This window comes from Periplaneta americana, chromosome 8 (assembly GCF_040183065.1).
Source record: "Periplaneta americana isolate PAMFEO1 chromosome 8, P.americana_PAMFEO1_priV1, whole genome shotgun sequence".
Classification (NCBI taxonomy): domain Eukaryota; kingdom Metazoa; phylum Arthropoda; class Insecta; order Blattodea; family Blattidae; genus Periplaneta; species Periplaneta americana.
Genome location: NC_091124.1, coordinates 52,842,416 through 52,857,490, shown reverse-complemented (window position 1 = coordinate 52,857,490; position 15,075 = coordinate 52,842,416). Strand labels below are relative to the sequence as shown.

Sequence of the window (15,075 nt, the reverse complement as noted above, 5' to 3'; positions counted from 1 at the left end):
TATTAAAATATACTAGGTTATACAAAATAATTACACATATAATTTTGACACGGACAAAAAACCAACAAGCGGGAGAACGCAATCAACTGTAGCAGATGACGTAATACAACAAGTTGTGCCGCATGGAACGCTCCTGCCATCTAACGGTAAAACTTCGCGTAAGATATCCCTATTAGAATAGTTAACACTAGATGGCTTTAAGTAATTTGTAAATAATGTGTTCATTCTTACTTTATACAGTTTGTTACAATGAAATATGATACGATGCAAGTAAATTAAACATCTTACAGTTCGACTAAAAGTTCAGCAGTTTCGGCGAAATACTCAACTAAACGTCTTACGTCATCCTTGACAATCACGTGGAGCATGTAACATCAGACCTGCCAACCTACGAGAGATGAAATACGAAAAGTGGGAATTTAGTCGAGGAAATCGGAATATCCTTTTTAATAATGGCAATAATAATAATAATAATAATAATAATAATAATAATAATAATAATAATAATAATAAACAATGAGACGTAAACAAAATTAAACACGAAAATTGTGCGATCGCCTCCATATTCCGGAGATTATTGTGTCAATGCAGGAGAGCGAAAGTCGTGAGCTAATTGCGGGTGACTCACAAATTATGCATGAATGTTCATACGTCTGCAATTTAACCACAAATTGATGACAAGAAACCTACAGCAAAGATCTGCTTCCGATAAAGCTCGTCTCTTTATTTTCTAAATTATTTATTTACTATTCTATTCGCAAACTAGGCTGATGAAATATCACGAGAGGTTTCTATTTCCTTTGAATAAAGTCACTCGCGATTCGAACTCGTAAATTTAGAGACAAGATGGCTGCTTCTTGTAAGATTGCCTGTGAATATTTTATATGCTCTCTTCGTCAAAACCATTTCGCAATAATTTTAATATTTTGATTGGTCTTCTCTTCAGTGGCGAAGCATTTACGAGGCTTTTGAGCCTTACCCTACCCAAAAATTTTGAGTCATTATATCTAGTCACAGTAAGCCTATAAGTTCGTAATAACGACGTATCGTAACACTTGGTTTAACTCCGATCCTTCCACATATTATGTGCCTCGTTTTACCGTGACAACGCCTTTTAGTTCTTTTAGCACTCTGATTATTATATTATTTATGTCTTTGTTATATTAAGAATTTTAGATAAGGGCGCAAATAGCCATAGTAGCTGACGCGCCCTTTTTAAACCCTACTACTACTACTACTACTACTACTCCACATATTACGTTCACCGTTGGCAGTCATTCCAGCATCCGAAAATTCAGTGCTCTAAAGGCATGGCTACGACCTTGACTCGTAAGCTTGAGGGGCTATACGTCGCGTTATATTGTTGCTCTATGAATGGGCTGTGTTGTTGAGCGTTAGTTTAATCAAAGTGCATGCGTGTGTGTGTGTGTTACATAGGCCTATTAATTTTGTGTAAAATATTTCATACTGAGTGAACACTGAGGTGATTATTATTTTATTTTTATAATTGAAAGAGAAACCGTTTTAGTTGTACGTATCAAACAAAATGTGCTTACAAAGATATGAGATCTACACTACATTTACATATTAAAATAGCGGATGGAGGAATACAACATATAAATTTTCAATTTTCGTGGTAACAGGGTGATCTCAGACAAATAATTTATATTGTTATATATGTACTCTGTTTGGTGGTGAAAATGAATGGACATCGTCTTCTTGGAGGTCTGTGTCACAAAAAAAAATGATGAAAACGCCAAGAAATGTCTGCTGTATATAAAGATATAAGGTAAGCAGATTTGTTCAGCTTACCCAGTATTTACACCTTATCTTCTTCACTGTTTCTCTTTAAGAATTAATGATAATTTTACCAATAATAATAATAATAATAATAATAATAATAATAATAATAATAATAATAATAATAATAGTGACATAACAGAGCCAGCCACGAATACATAGCTAGGCCTTAGCTTCACTCAGACATCTGGCCATCCCTTTTAGATCTCGCAAAACCCATTCCGAGCCCTTACGTCCAAAATTGTTCCTTCTGTCCGCAGCATTCATTTCTTTTTACCTCTCCTTCAATCTCTTCAGATAGACATTCATCTTGTCCTACTGACAAGGGAAAAATCTGCTTTGAAAGTTACACAAAGAGACCATTGAGGCGGAAAGAACAATAGTTTTCTTTTGTAGCGAGAGTATCCGTTTCAATGAAGAAAAGCAGCTGGGTGCATGCTGTGAGATTGAATTATCGACCTGCTATCATCTCGGAGCATTACATAAATTAATCAAACCCGGCGCATGCTTTACGAAGCTGCCGAGATAATGGACCGCATTAAGATAAGTGTGTGATACAAACACAGCCTCTTCTAGTTATCGGGCCGCCATTTTATGATCTGCGTAAACATCTTATTCTGAGGTACTTTTATGTAGTCTACCATAGTTACAATGCGTCGTTTCACTAAAAACACAATATACGTATATTGTAGGACTACATTTTTCATAAGCATAGATAAACTTTCATGGATATAAATACAAGCTTCATATGGATGATTCTAGAATTACATATAAAATATTAAATTAACAACGGAAAGTACTTGCTAGAACAGGGCTGGACATCGGGAGCAGAACTAGACTCTAAACGTGGACGCTTAATATTCATCCGTCACTGAATCAACGCTGCGCGGTGTTCTTCGAGGAAGAAAGGGGCTGAAGAGAAATCATATGGCTCCCCGTGAGAGAGTAGAATCCACTCTTGCTGCCCAGCTCTGTGCTAGAAAGATACGTTGAATTATGAGGAATTATTATCCTGGTAATATCCATTGCAATTCTATTAATATTCTCGAATATTTATCTAAAATATCAATTATTGTTTTATAAACATGAAATATAACTTGCTCCCTGATTGACGTTTGAAGGGAAAACAAAAACTCAACAAACACAAAAACACATAAAACACAACACAAACACAAGAATACAAGAAATATATCACACTAACATACGAAAACAAAAACACACACAAGATCGCATCCTCATTCAAAAAACAGAAATACAACATAGCATACAGAACAGAAAACACACTACAAAGACATCTCAACACACAAACAACACAAACAAATAAATACAACCACACAGGCGTATACAAACTCACATGCAATAGTTGCGACAGTTTCTACATTGGACAGACAGGCAGATCATTCCAAACTCGATACAAAGAACACATTAAAGCAATAACCAGAGGACACAATACATTTACATATGCCGAACACATAACTAATGCTAACCACACATACAATAACATAAATACAGACATGGAAATCCTACACATACAACCCAAAAACCAAAACCTCAACACACTAGAACAATATCAGATATACAGACACACTAAAACACACTCTGATCAAATTCTCAACACACAGATCAATTTCAGAACACACACTATTTGACACCACATTTCAACACTTTTCAACAATCGAACGCACCCACACAACAGGCAGCGAAGTTCGAGATGACGCCGAGATCTAGTAGGCTCTGAGGATGGTATGAAGAAGCACCGAAACAGCTGTAAGCCGCACATGCTTACACAATTAACACGAGTAAGATCGCCATTTAATCAATTATTTATGTTGAAACACGTTAGGAAAGAAAAAACGTTGCTATAATTCTTTGCATATTTACCTATTTCTTTATTATTCCATTACCAAATTCACTTCTTGCAATAAAATTAACCAATTACTGTACGTATATATGTGTTTATTTATTCACATGAAGCGGGTGAAGGAATTAAGATCTAAATCGAGGTTGGCGAGAAGTAGAGTAATGCGAGTAGGAGATAGTTCAAAAAGCAGTGATGAAGGAAGAGGAGAAAACAAGGTGAAAAAGCAGTATGACTGAACGAAACGATGTGGAGGGGAAATAAATCGTGAGAAAATAAAACTAAGACCTAAAATAAAGTATCAATGTGAAAAGCTTAGCAGTGAAAAGTGCAAATAGTTAGAGATGTGAAGTGAGGGGAAATGTGCCATACAGGAGGGGGCCAAGAATTAGAAGTACACTAGAACCTTTATTATCCGTGGTAATGAAGGGGGTGAACTGAACGGTTAATCGAAAAATCAGATAATCCGTACCATAAAATATTTTCGTAAATTAAGTGATTCGTAATTTCCTCCGTGGTCTTGTGTTTAACACGCGTGATAGTGAATCAGAAGTTCACTAATTTAAGTTCGGTTGTCAAAGACGTGTTTTTAAGGGGCAAAGAAACTTCTTGTAATGGCTGTCAGGGGAAAGGTAGGAATAGTAGAGGTCTCATGTCGTGATTTACATACTCTATACACTCTATTCTTGATTTTTATTAACTCTTTCTTACCTATAGATACCATATGGCAATAATTAACTTTATAGCATTTATATACTTGTGTGTTACATATGAAGGTAAATTTTGCTGGATAACTACTATTTCAATACATTTTAATCAATACAGTTTTGTTTCAAATGTTGCCACTCCCGTAACTTGGTCACTGAATTGGTCCTAATACAGCTATTTGTTTCAACATGGATTGCTTGTAAATTTAATTTGGGTTAGAAAGGGTTAAATCGCAAATAGTTGTAATATCAGTTTCATATTCTGATGCGAGATGGGCCACAGTTTCTCTTTCCCCAAACCACTCAATTATTTGCACTTTTTTTCGATACTTAGCAGAACACATTTTCTTTTGACACTTATGGATACATTTTATATAGAAGTTGTACAGTGCGGCAACTCGAGCAACAGGCCAAACTGTGTAAGTGTAAAGGCTTGTAAAACACTCCCTAGAAAAAAAAATACGTACAGTACTAATATAACATACAGTAGTACTTCATATGTTTCTGTAGCAAAAAAGAAAAAAGAGCAAGAGAAAGACAGTCGGATAATCCGCCAATCACTTAATAGGGTGACGGATAATCAGGGTTCTACTGTATAGAATTTTTGGTATAATAATGGATGAGGAGTAAAATAGTGGAAGAATTGATGACGGACAAGAAAAGATTAGTGAAAGCACTGCAATACTTACAATTTACTTACTTACAAATGGCTTTTAAGGAACTCGTAGGTTCATTGCCACCCTCACATAAGCCCGCCATCGGTCATTATCCTGTGCAAGATTAATCCAATCTCTATCATTGTATCCCACCTCCCTCAAATTCATTTTAATAGTATCCTTCCAACTACGTCTCTGCCTTCCCAAAGGTCTTTTTCCCTCCGGCCGCCCAACTAACACTCTATATGCATTTCTAGATTCGCCCATACGTGCTACATGCCTTGCTTATCTCAAACGTCTGGATTTAATGTTCCTAATTATGTCAGGTGAAGAATACAATGCGTGTAGTTCTGCGTTGTGTAACCTTCTCCATTCTCCTGTAACTTCATCCTTCTTAGCCCAAAGGAAGAATTGCAATAATAAAAAAAAAGTAATGATCTAAATGACTTGTACTAGAGGCGTTGTAAAACGGGGAGACGGCACTGTATACTATTAATGTGAAGTGCCACTTCACCAAAAGGTATATTGCTTAAAGACAAATATATTCATTCATTCATTTATTCAAATAAGAGTATTAATTTAATACTTCATACACTCATGTCTGTCTGACTCAGTCAGCAAGCCTGCTTATTCATCCATCCATTCATCCATCAATCCATCCATCCATCCATACTACATACATACATTATGATTAATTATAGAGTATATCGTCGTTGTTCCTGCAATAACTTCTATGTGACATATTTATCGATTTTCATATTTTTGCTCTATTAAATAACTTAAATAGTGATACAGCAAATATTAAAATCTCCTATATGTAATTATATATCACTGTTTCGAAAATGTAAGAATTCTCAGTTTCCTATGTACGGCTGTCATAGGATGAATAAATGCGTTTTTTCTTCCTCCTGAAAGATTTTATATTTTGCACGTAACATCATTGTATAGAGCACATCTAAGTCAGAAAGCATGGGTAGACATAACAGCTCGGTTAGAAAAGCCAACGTACTATGGCAGGAACGATCATGATTTTAAAATCAAATGTAGGAAACAGAAAACGGATGTAGGTAAATTCTCATTTTTAAATAGAACTATAAATGATTGGAATGACCTACCTGCAGCGGTCTTTGAGGGCTGTCCTTCCTTAAGGAGATTCAAGAATAACTTAAAAAGTTGTGTATCAAGTGCAAATTAAAATTAAGGTGACATTTAAGATTTAATTTTTTAAGGTGACATGTATTTATTTAGCCTGACGAGTTACTTCCTTGGTTTGAATTGTAAATTATTTAAAAATAGCAATGTAAGAGGGCCTTAGACTAGAAATGTTTAACTTAAATGTAGTTCTGTTTATAAGTATGCATAAGGGTGTAATTATTTGACTTATTTGAACTGTTGTATCAGTGAAGCGAGGTGAGTCAGTGAAGTTATGGTTTTACAGTGCAGTGAATAGTTCCGATCAGTGATAATTTATAGCGTCAATGAAATGTGTTCTATAGTGTCAGTAAAATGTGTTATAGAGTGTCAGTGAAATGTGTCCTATAGTGTCAATGAAATGCGTCATAGTGCCACTAGAGTAAGTGAGATGAGAGTAAAGTGAAAGACTATTGAAACTTATGTAGGGCCTATACATATGTAGGTTGTATTGTAAAATTAGGTATTTTATTAAATACTTAAAAGGTCAAAATACAACAGTGTTCATAAATATTTCTGATTGTACTTATAGTGTAAGAACATAAGTTCTATTTTTGAAACTTTTTTTAAAATTCTTAACATCAGTTTTTAACTTCACTGATGGTTAATCTTTAATTCCAAATATTTAGGAATGAATAACATTCACATCTTGTCATTGACATTCTATAATAATATAACATTTTAACATTATTCTTGGGTCACCATTAGTATTACTTAAGATTTATATATTGTATCATCAGAATTGTATTATACATATTTCTTCTATAAGATATCATTTAACAATATTTAATAACTATTCTCAAGTTTATTTTTTTATTAAGTTTATAATGAAATTTCAATTCAATACATTAAATCATTTTACTTTTTAACGATATTGTCTCAGACTTAGTATTTTATAAATTTTATAATTTTGTAGCATATTCAAGATCTTTATACATTCCATTCTCTTGTTGCAGTCGTGGTACAACCACTGAAGATGGGGGAGCATAGCCCCCGAAACATGTATGGTTTCTAACCAGTTTTATTATTTTATTTATTTTATCAATAAATAGTGTTCAGACAACTGTAATAATTATCTCCATTATTTTTAGGTATTTTATGTTTTATTATTAATTGTAATTATTGTGTTAAATTGTATTGTGTATTCTTATTGTATTGTGTATATAGGCTAATTGTATTGTGTATTGTAAATTTTATTGTGTATTGTTTATGATTTTATTGTTTATTGTTTATCATTTTATTGTGTATTGTTTATATTGTGTATACCACTGCCACCGGGTGCTTGCCCACTTGCATTGTAAATAAATACATACACATAGGAGTTACTGCAGGAACAACAACGATATACACATGTTCTAAGTATATATACATACATATAGGCCTATTCCATCAGGCATTTCAATGTAATTTGCCACTTCTGCGTTATCATTACTCCGATTTCTCAAACATATTTACTTTGGAAGCATTTTGCCTTCACAGACGGAAAACAGATTAAGAATGGCTAGTGAGGATACGGAAAGTCGCACTCCTACATCGTTCCAGACCCCTCCTGACCCTCAATTTCCCTTATATCCGTTCGCAGTTCCCACTGCCCCCTGCCACGATTCTTCAGCCACCAGCTCCCTTATGCACATGCCCCAGCCTCCCCTGACACCCATTAACCTTGTACGGTACCTCTCAACCACGTAACCTGAGACACGGGCAACTTCAACGATTCTTGATCCCTTATTCGCAAAACACTCTGCTCCCCAGGTCTCCTCCTTCGTGGTCACTTTATCCCTGACCCTTCATCAACTTCTGATCCCTTACAACGTAAACCAAATCCATCAATTCATCAATGTACAACAGTTTTTCCTAACTCTGCTTAAGAGTGCAAAATTTGGCTAAATTACTTCAATCTTCGAGTTGGCGCGGCGTACGTAAATTTGATATCAGTCATAGTTTTTAAGCATTATTCTTTAAAATATTAGCCTATATAGTTTAGTAAGTCGCCTTTCATCGGAGAAGAACAAAATTTTATATACACCATTTCTAACCTTTCTGCGTAACTCTATATATTTTCATAATTTTCCGTTAGGTGGTAGTGGTGCAGTTAGTGTTCAAAATGACGACTGCACATGAAGAACGTGCAAAGTAGAGAGTTGTGATTTAATTTCTTTTTGCGTTGAAGAATACGATTGCAAATGTTCACAGGCGCTTAATATTGTCTACTGAGATAAGGTCTTGTCATGGCTTCGGTGTTCTGAGACTCTGAAGGGGTAATTGTGATTGACACATTGTCTGCTGGAACTCAGAACTTTAGGTGAAGAGTCTAAAGAAACTAACAGACGATTTATGCGTGTTCGTCCTCATAAATATGTTAAAATAATTATTTTTCAACATGACAATGCGAAAGCATACATAAGCTCGCACATCCGTCAAGAGATCACAAAATTTTGACTGTCCTTCCTCATCCACCCTACAGTCCGATCTTGCACCACCTGATTTCCATCTGTATGGTAGTCTGAAAGTTGCAATCCGCTGGATACGACAATGACGAGAAGGTTGTAGCCGAAGTAAAGACGTGGCTGCGAGGAAGACCGTCAGAGTGGTACACTGAAGTCATACAGGCTCTACCATCTGGGGCGAGGGTCCATAGATTTGAATGGAGACTATGTAAAAAAAAATAGTTATTTGTAGGCAAAGAATTGGGGAATGACATTGTACGATTACAATTGCAAGCCTTTAATGAGAAAAAAAAATGTGGTGCGTTATTTATCGATCGACATCAGTATCATGTCCTATTAGCATTATTCTGGGCCAGAAAGACGTCATTGGTATTCTAGTTATTTTTATTTAGGTTTACCATCCAATTATAGTAATTTTAAATTGTCTTAGTAAAAAATATACACAATAGAAAAATCATTTTTATTCTGTATCCATTATACAGCATTATTCTTTTCACTACAACAATTACAAATTTACTTACAAACATCTTTATCAATATTATTATTATTATTATTATTATTATTATTATTACACATTTCCTGGTACATTAATCAATAATAATTGCATTTTCTTGTTCGTTGGTTGAACAGATCTATCAGTTTTACACAACACAAGAACCTTAACTTCCTTCCTCATGCATTATCCACACATAATACAGTATATAATTTTTCAAGCCCCGACAAACAGACTTTTGGCAGATGTTGAATTTCGTTTGTTTACTTGTTCTTGCTACTGCTGCAAGGGACACGTCTACTTTTTCATTGTACATCTGATCTCTGAGAATAGGGAAACATTGATCGACCTCTGGATAAACAAGGTTTTCATAATTTGAAGATCTAAATACTTAAAAAATTATCTCTGACTAACTGGCTTGTTTTCCAAATTAGCTTTAAAAATATCATAAACATTGATACCTGCCGCATTTAGTAAAGCACAGAAAAGAGCTATTGGCCACTTTCTCGTTACATGTGAAACAGAGTATATAGGGCCTAGCACATAACTAGGCCACGTACCCACACCGTCCTTTGTCGTGTCGTAATTAGAATTACTGAGTTGTTTAGTTATATTATATATCGATCTTTAGAGCTGTATTTTTACTTTTTTTCTATTATGGTATTATTTTAATATTGTTTAGTGTCGATTTATTTATTTATTTATTTATTTATTTATTTATTTATTTATTTATTTATTTATTTATTTATTTATTTATTTAGTTATTTATTTATTTATTTATTTATTTATTTATTTATTTATTTATTTATTTATTTATTTATTTATTTATTTATTTATTTATTTGTTTGTTTGTTTATTTATTTATTTATGTCCATAACAGGGCAAAGCCCCAATTACAATAGACAGTACAGATAAAAAAAACATAGAATGCATATAGCACGAAAAAAGAGGTAAAACAGATACAAGTGTAATTACAAATTAAAAGTGGCAAAGAGAAGAAAAAAAAACAAATAGATACCACCTAAATAAAAGACACAGATAGAGATATCAATGAAAAACACCAAATAAAAAGAAATAAAAAAGGGCCAAGTTCAGACATCATAGCCAAAAATGCAAAATGTAGGCGTAGCTATAATTGACAAATTGCAGAGCAAATACAACACCATGTTAATAAATTCAATAAATTAATAAAGTTAATTAAGTTAATAAATTTGTAATATGTTAGTATTATGTTCACTGCTTGTGTACTTTGTGACCTGGTAGAGTGTAAGAGAAAGCGCTATGGCCGTTACTCTGTCAGTCTAAATAAATAAATAAATAAGTAAATAAATAAATAAGTAAATAAATAAATAAATATGACCTGGTAGAGTGTAGGAGAAAGCGCTATGGCATAAACTCTTGCCAGTATAAATAAATAAATAAATAAATAAGTAAATAAATTAATAAATGAATGAATGAATAAATAATGAATGAATAAATGGATAAATGAATAAAATAATAAATCAATTAATGAATGAATGAACGAATGAATAAATAAATAAATAAATAAATATGTGAATGAATGAATGAACGAATGAATAAATAAATAAATATGTGAATGAATGAATGAATGAATGAATGAATGAATGAATGAATGAATGAATGAATGAATAAGTAAATAAGTGAGTAAATAAATAAGTAAATACATAAATAAATATTATTATTATCATTATTATTATTAAAACATTAAAACCTGATTTTATATGCAGTTTATGTAACATAAAGCATGTTAATAAATGTAACCCAGAAATTAATAATTCAAATAAAACCTTCTCCTGTAAAATTTAGTTTTCTAAACTTGGGCTGTTGTTTTATTGAGTCTTCAATTGCTTCACTAAAACATAAGAATTGGTGGAAAAATAAAAGATAACTAAAACAAGAAATAATTGCAATTGTCTTAAAACAGAAAAAACCTCTGTCGCATTACTAGATATTTTAGGTAGATAAAATCTTAAAATAATCTCACTATCTGGCAACACTACTGCCGAGGATGACCAAGAAAGAAAAGTCCACTTAAACAGCGCTCAAGCATCTTGTACGACAGAACTACAACCTTATGCACACCAAGGCGTTCGCAATATTATCGGGCCCGCAAACAGTCTCTTATCTGCTGGACTCGATGGTTTTCGAGGGGGCGACGCCACGTGATTGATTGTGTGGCAATACCGCAACAGCCCCCGCCGACTCCATTAGCCCCTCCTCATCTGTTGTGATGAGATAATAGGAGGTAGCGCCCTCTCCTACTCCATCTCTTTCTCTCTCTCTCTCTCTCTCTCTCTCTCTCTCTCTCTCTCTCTCTCTCTCTCTCTCGTCGGGAGTCGAGTTTTAATGTAGACCCAGACTCTTCCCGTCTCTCTCCGCACACTATTCTCTCTTTTGGTCTCATTAACATGTTTCAGTGGCGTTAACTAGTAATTTGCATCCGAGCGGATGAGGTCTTACTTAGCTACGCTCAAGTAGTCTTAATATTGTTATTTAATTACGTCTCTAAAGGTGGGAACTAACTAGTAGATCTCTCTTCTAACCTCATAAAATTTTAATCAAGAGTATGTCGCTCACGAAAATGAAAACCGTCGCGTCTGTAACGCAACAGTACCAAGCGTTCTGATACGAATCGAAGCGAGCAGTTAAGACTAATTGAATTACTAAAATTTCTGGTACTTTTATACTGTAGTACGTAAAATCATCATTATCTACATCATCATGGTCAGTATCCGGCTCCATTTTCAAACTGCTGTCTTCAACTTATATAGGGTTACCATGAGAAGAAATTCTACAGGAGGACATGGAATCTAAAATAAGAGGACATTGCTGAAAAAAGGACGACTTTTTAAAAATTGGTATGGACAAAATTGAAGATAAAAACAATGGTTTATCTTACAAGGAGAGGACATGCTCTGTATATCACCGAATAGAATAAGATTGTGTGAGATGAAAGTACAAGACTTACTGTTTAAAGTCATACCTGGTATGGGTGGCCAATGACCCCTCGTTTTGGAAATATTGGCTATTGTTTGTGACATACTTCCGTTAGGTGCTCAATAGGGAATCATTAGCCTGCGTAACAGAGTAGCCCATATGGTTGGATGCTGAGTTGTTACCCAGGCAACCTAAGTTCGAATCTTGACTGGTTCTATATTTGTTTCTTTTAATAATGATTAATATTGTGATCACAGTTATCTATTTACATACCTATATCATATTTCTCAATGTATTGAATGCTTCATCATGTTTTAAACAAATTACTAATTAACTAACATTGTATTGTAAAGGATAAACAATGAAATACTGCTCACGTAGGAAGGTAAGATGTGTCACTGGCGTCTGTTCTATTTCTGTAGCAGCTATTCCATTTCATTTTGTACCCGATTCATTATGATGTCATAAAAACACACAAAACATACATATTTCCTGCACCATGCACAGCAAATGAAAGAAGGTTGTCCACAGTCACACACATTTTTCCGCACTTCTGCTGCGAAACAGATATCCTTCACATTCACAAACACTTCTCGTTCGTTTATCAATTTTGATGCGTACCACGCATATTTCAACATGGCTTTGAATATAGGAACTGACAACTGAAAGTGAATTAATAATAATAATAATAATAATAATAATAATAATAATAATAATAATAATAATAATAATAATAATAATATCAAGCTTTAAAAAATGAGAAGGCATTAGGACTCGAACTCGGGTTGCCTGGATGACAATTCAGCATCCAACCACATGAGCTACGCCCTTACACAGTATAATGCTTCCCTATTAGGCACCTAACAGAAGTATGTCATAAACAATAGCCAATATTTCCAAAACGCGGGGTCATTTGCCACCCATACCAGGTATGACTTTAAACAGTGCGTCTTGTACTTTCATGTGACAAAATCTGATTTAATTCAGCGATATACAGAGCGTGTCCTCTCCTTGTTAGTTTCCTACTAGTTGCTGGATCAGTATTACATCTGTACCCTACTTGTCGGTGGAGCTCACTTTGTGCACAAGAGCCTGAATACAAACTTCTATCTTGTAACAAATAACTATGGAATCGTTCACAGGACATGTCCTTGAAATTATATTTCACCATGATGATACCTCTGACTGTCTCCGTTAGCATGCGATTTCGTTCTTTTGTCCGTTGAGCAGATATTAGGGAAAATACTCTCACAACACTTCCATTGTGACTTGGGATAAATAAATAGAATTGAAATTTTTAAAAGTTCTGAGAAAGTTTCAGTGCTCGCAGAACTATTGGAATTGAAGAATTAGCACCATTGTTTATCTAAAGTTAAATCTTTGTCCAAATTAACTTGACTGCCATATCTTTGTATATTGCAGAATAAAATTGATAAAATAGGTTAGAATCATGAATAGTGACGTTTTAGAGTGTAAGAATTCAATGCATGTCAATAGGTCATCATATTTTATGTTTTTTTACGTGCTCCAGCTTCAACCAATGAAAGCAGTTAACTTCTTTCATAGGTTTTCACCATTTGTTTAGATATTCTGTGCATAATATCGCACATTATTCAATATTCATATTAATTCTAGTTGAAATGCCAAATGCCGAACATTTCAATTTTTTTAATGCCTGCCGGACAGGATAAAATTATTAAAAAAGAGGACATGTCCTCCTTTTGCCGGACGGATGATAACCCTAATATTAAAGTAGATCGTTCTTTTTTTCCCATGTGGATTATAATTTGCTAGGGATCTTTTTCGGTACCATACAGAGTTTTAAAAACCATTCAATAATTTATGAGGTGATACTATCCATGAAAAAAAAGAAAAGTTCATAAAAGTGGATCCTAAATTAATATATTTCGAGATATGACTGTTTGTTCACCAATATCATGGAAGATGCTCAGTGTGGTTTCCACTAAAAAGAAAGCATTCAGTATCCCGAGAGGTGGTAGTATTTATAAACAGAAAAAAGTCTAATAAACATGGGCCATAAAATTAAATTTTGTACCAAACAAGGGCTTTGAAATTGGTATTGTAAGAACAGCATATCTTCTAATATGAGCTCTTTGCTTGTTTCTTATTGGGCATACGGTATCATATCGGAAATGATGTAAACAAAAGGGTAATGAGGCGTGCAGTCATTTGCTCTCTGCAATAAACATACACCTAATAAGAAATAAACAAAGAGCACATATTAGAAAATAAGTGTTAGCAGGTGTTCCTTCAATTCCAGGAGCTGTTAATTTTACTTCAACAACAATTAATATAAAACCAGAACAAACTTCATCATTTGCACGACCTGTAGCTATTACAGCATTATTGATGAAGTTACAGGAGAATAGAGAAAATTACACAACGCAGAGCTGCACGCATTGTATTCTTCACCTGACATAATTAAGAACATTAAATCCAGACGCTTGAGATGGGCAGGGCATGTAGCACGTATGGGCGAATCCAGAAATGCATATAGAGTGTTGGTTGGGAGGCCGGCGGGAAAAAGACCTTTGGGGAGGCCGAGACGTAGATGGGAAGATAATATTAAAATGGATGAGGGAGGTGGGATATGATGGTAGAGACTGGATTAATCTTGCTCAGGATAGGGATCAATGGCGGGCTTATGTGAGGGCGGCAATGAACCTCCTGGTTCCTTAAATGCCAATAAGTAAGTAAATAAGTATTATTATTATTATTATTATTATTATTATTATTATTATTATTATTATTATTATTATTATGTGTTGTTAGAGCACTTGGTACATAGAACCAAGGACCCAAGTTCGATCCCCGGCGCCGGAGAGAGTTTTTCTCTTCTAATAATCATTGTTACCATAACAGATATATTTTGTAGGACCAAAAATTAATCTTTACGTAAATATCTTATTTATTAGGTGGATTGTATCTTTGTACTATATAAGAG

General features: G+C 34.1%; 1 protein-coding gene across 3 annotated transcripts in view; it reads left to right on the top strand.

Moving 5' to 3' along the window:
• LOC138704727 (lachesin-like) overlaps nt 1–15,075 on the top strand; it is a 292,899-nt gene that overhangs the window by 209,649 nt on the left and 68,175 nt on the right. The gene's annotated exons all lie outside the window — the stretch shown is intronic.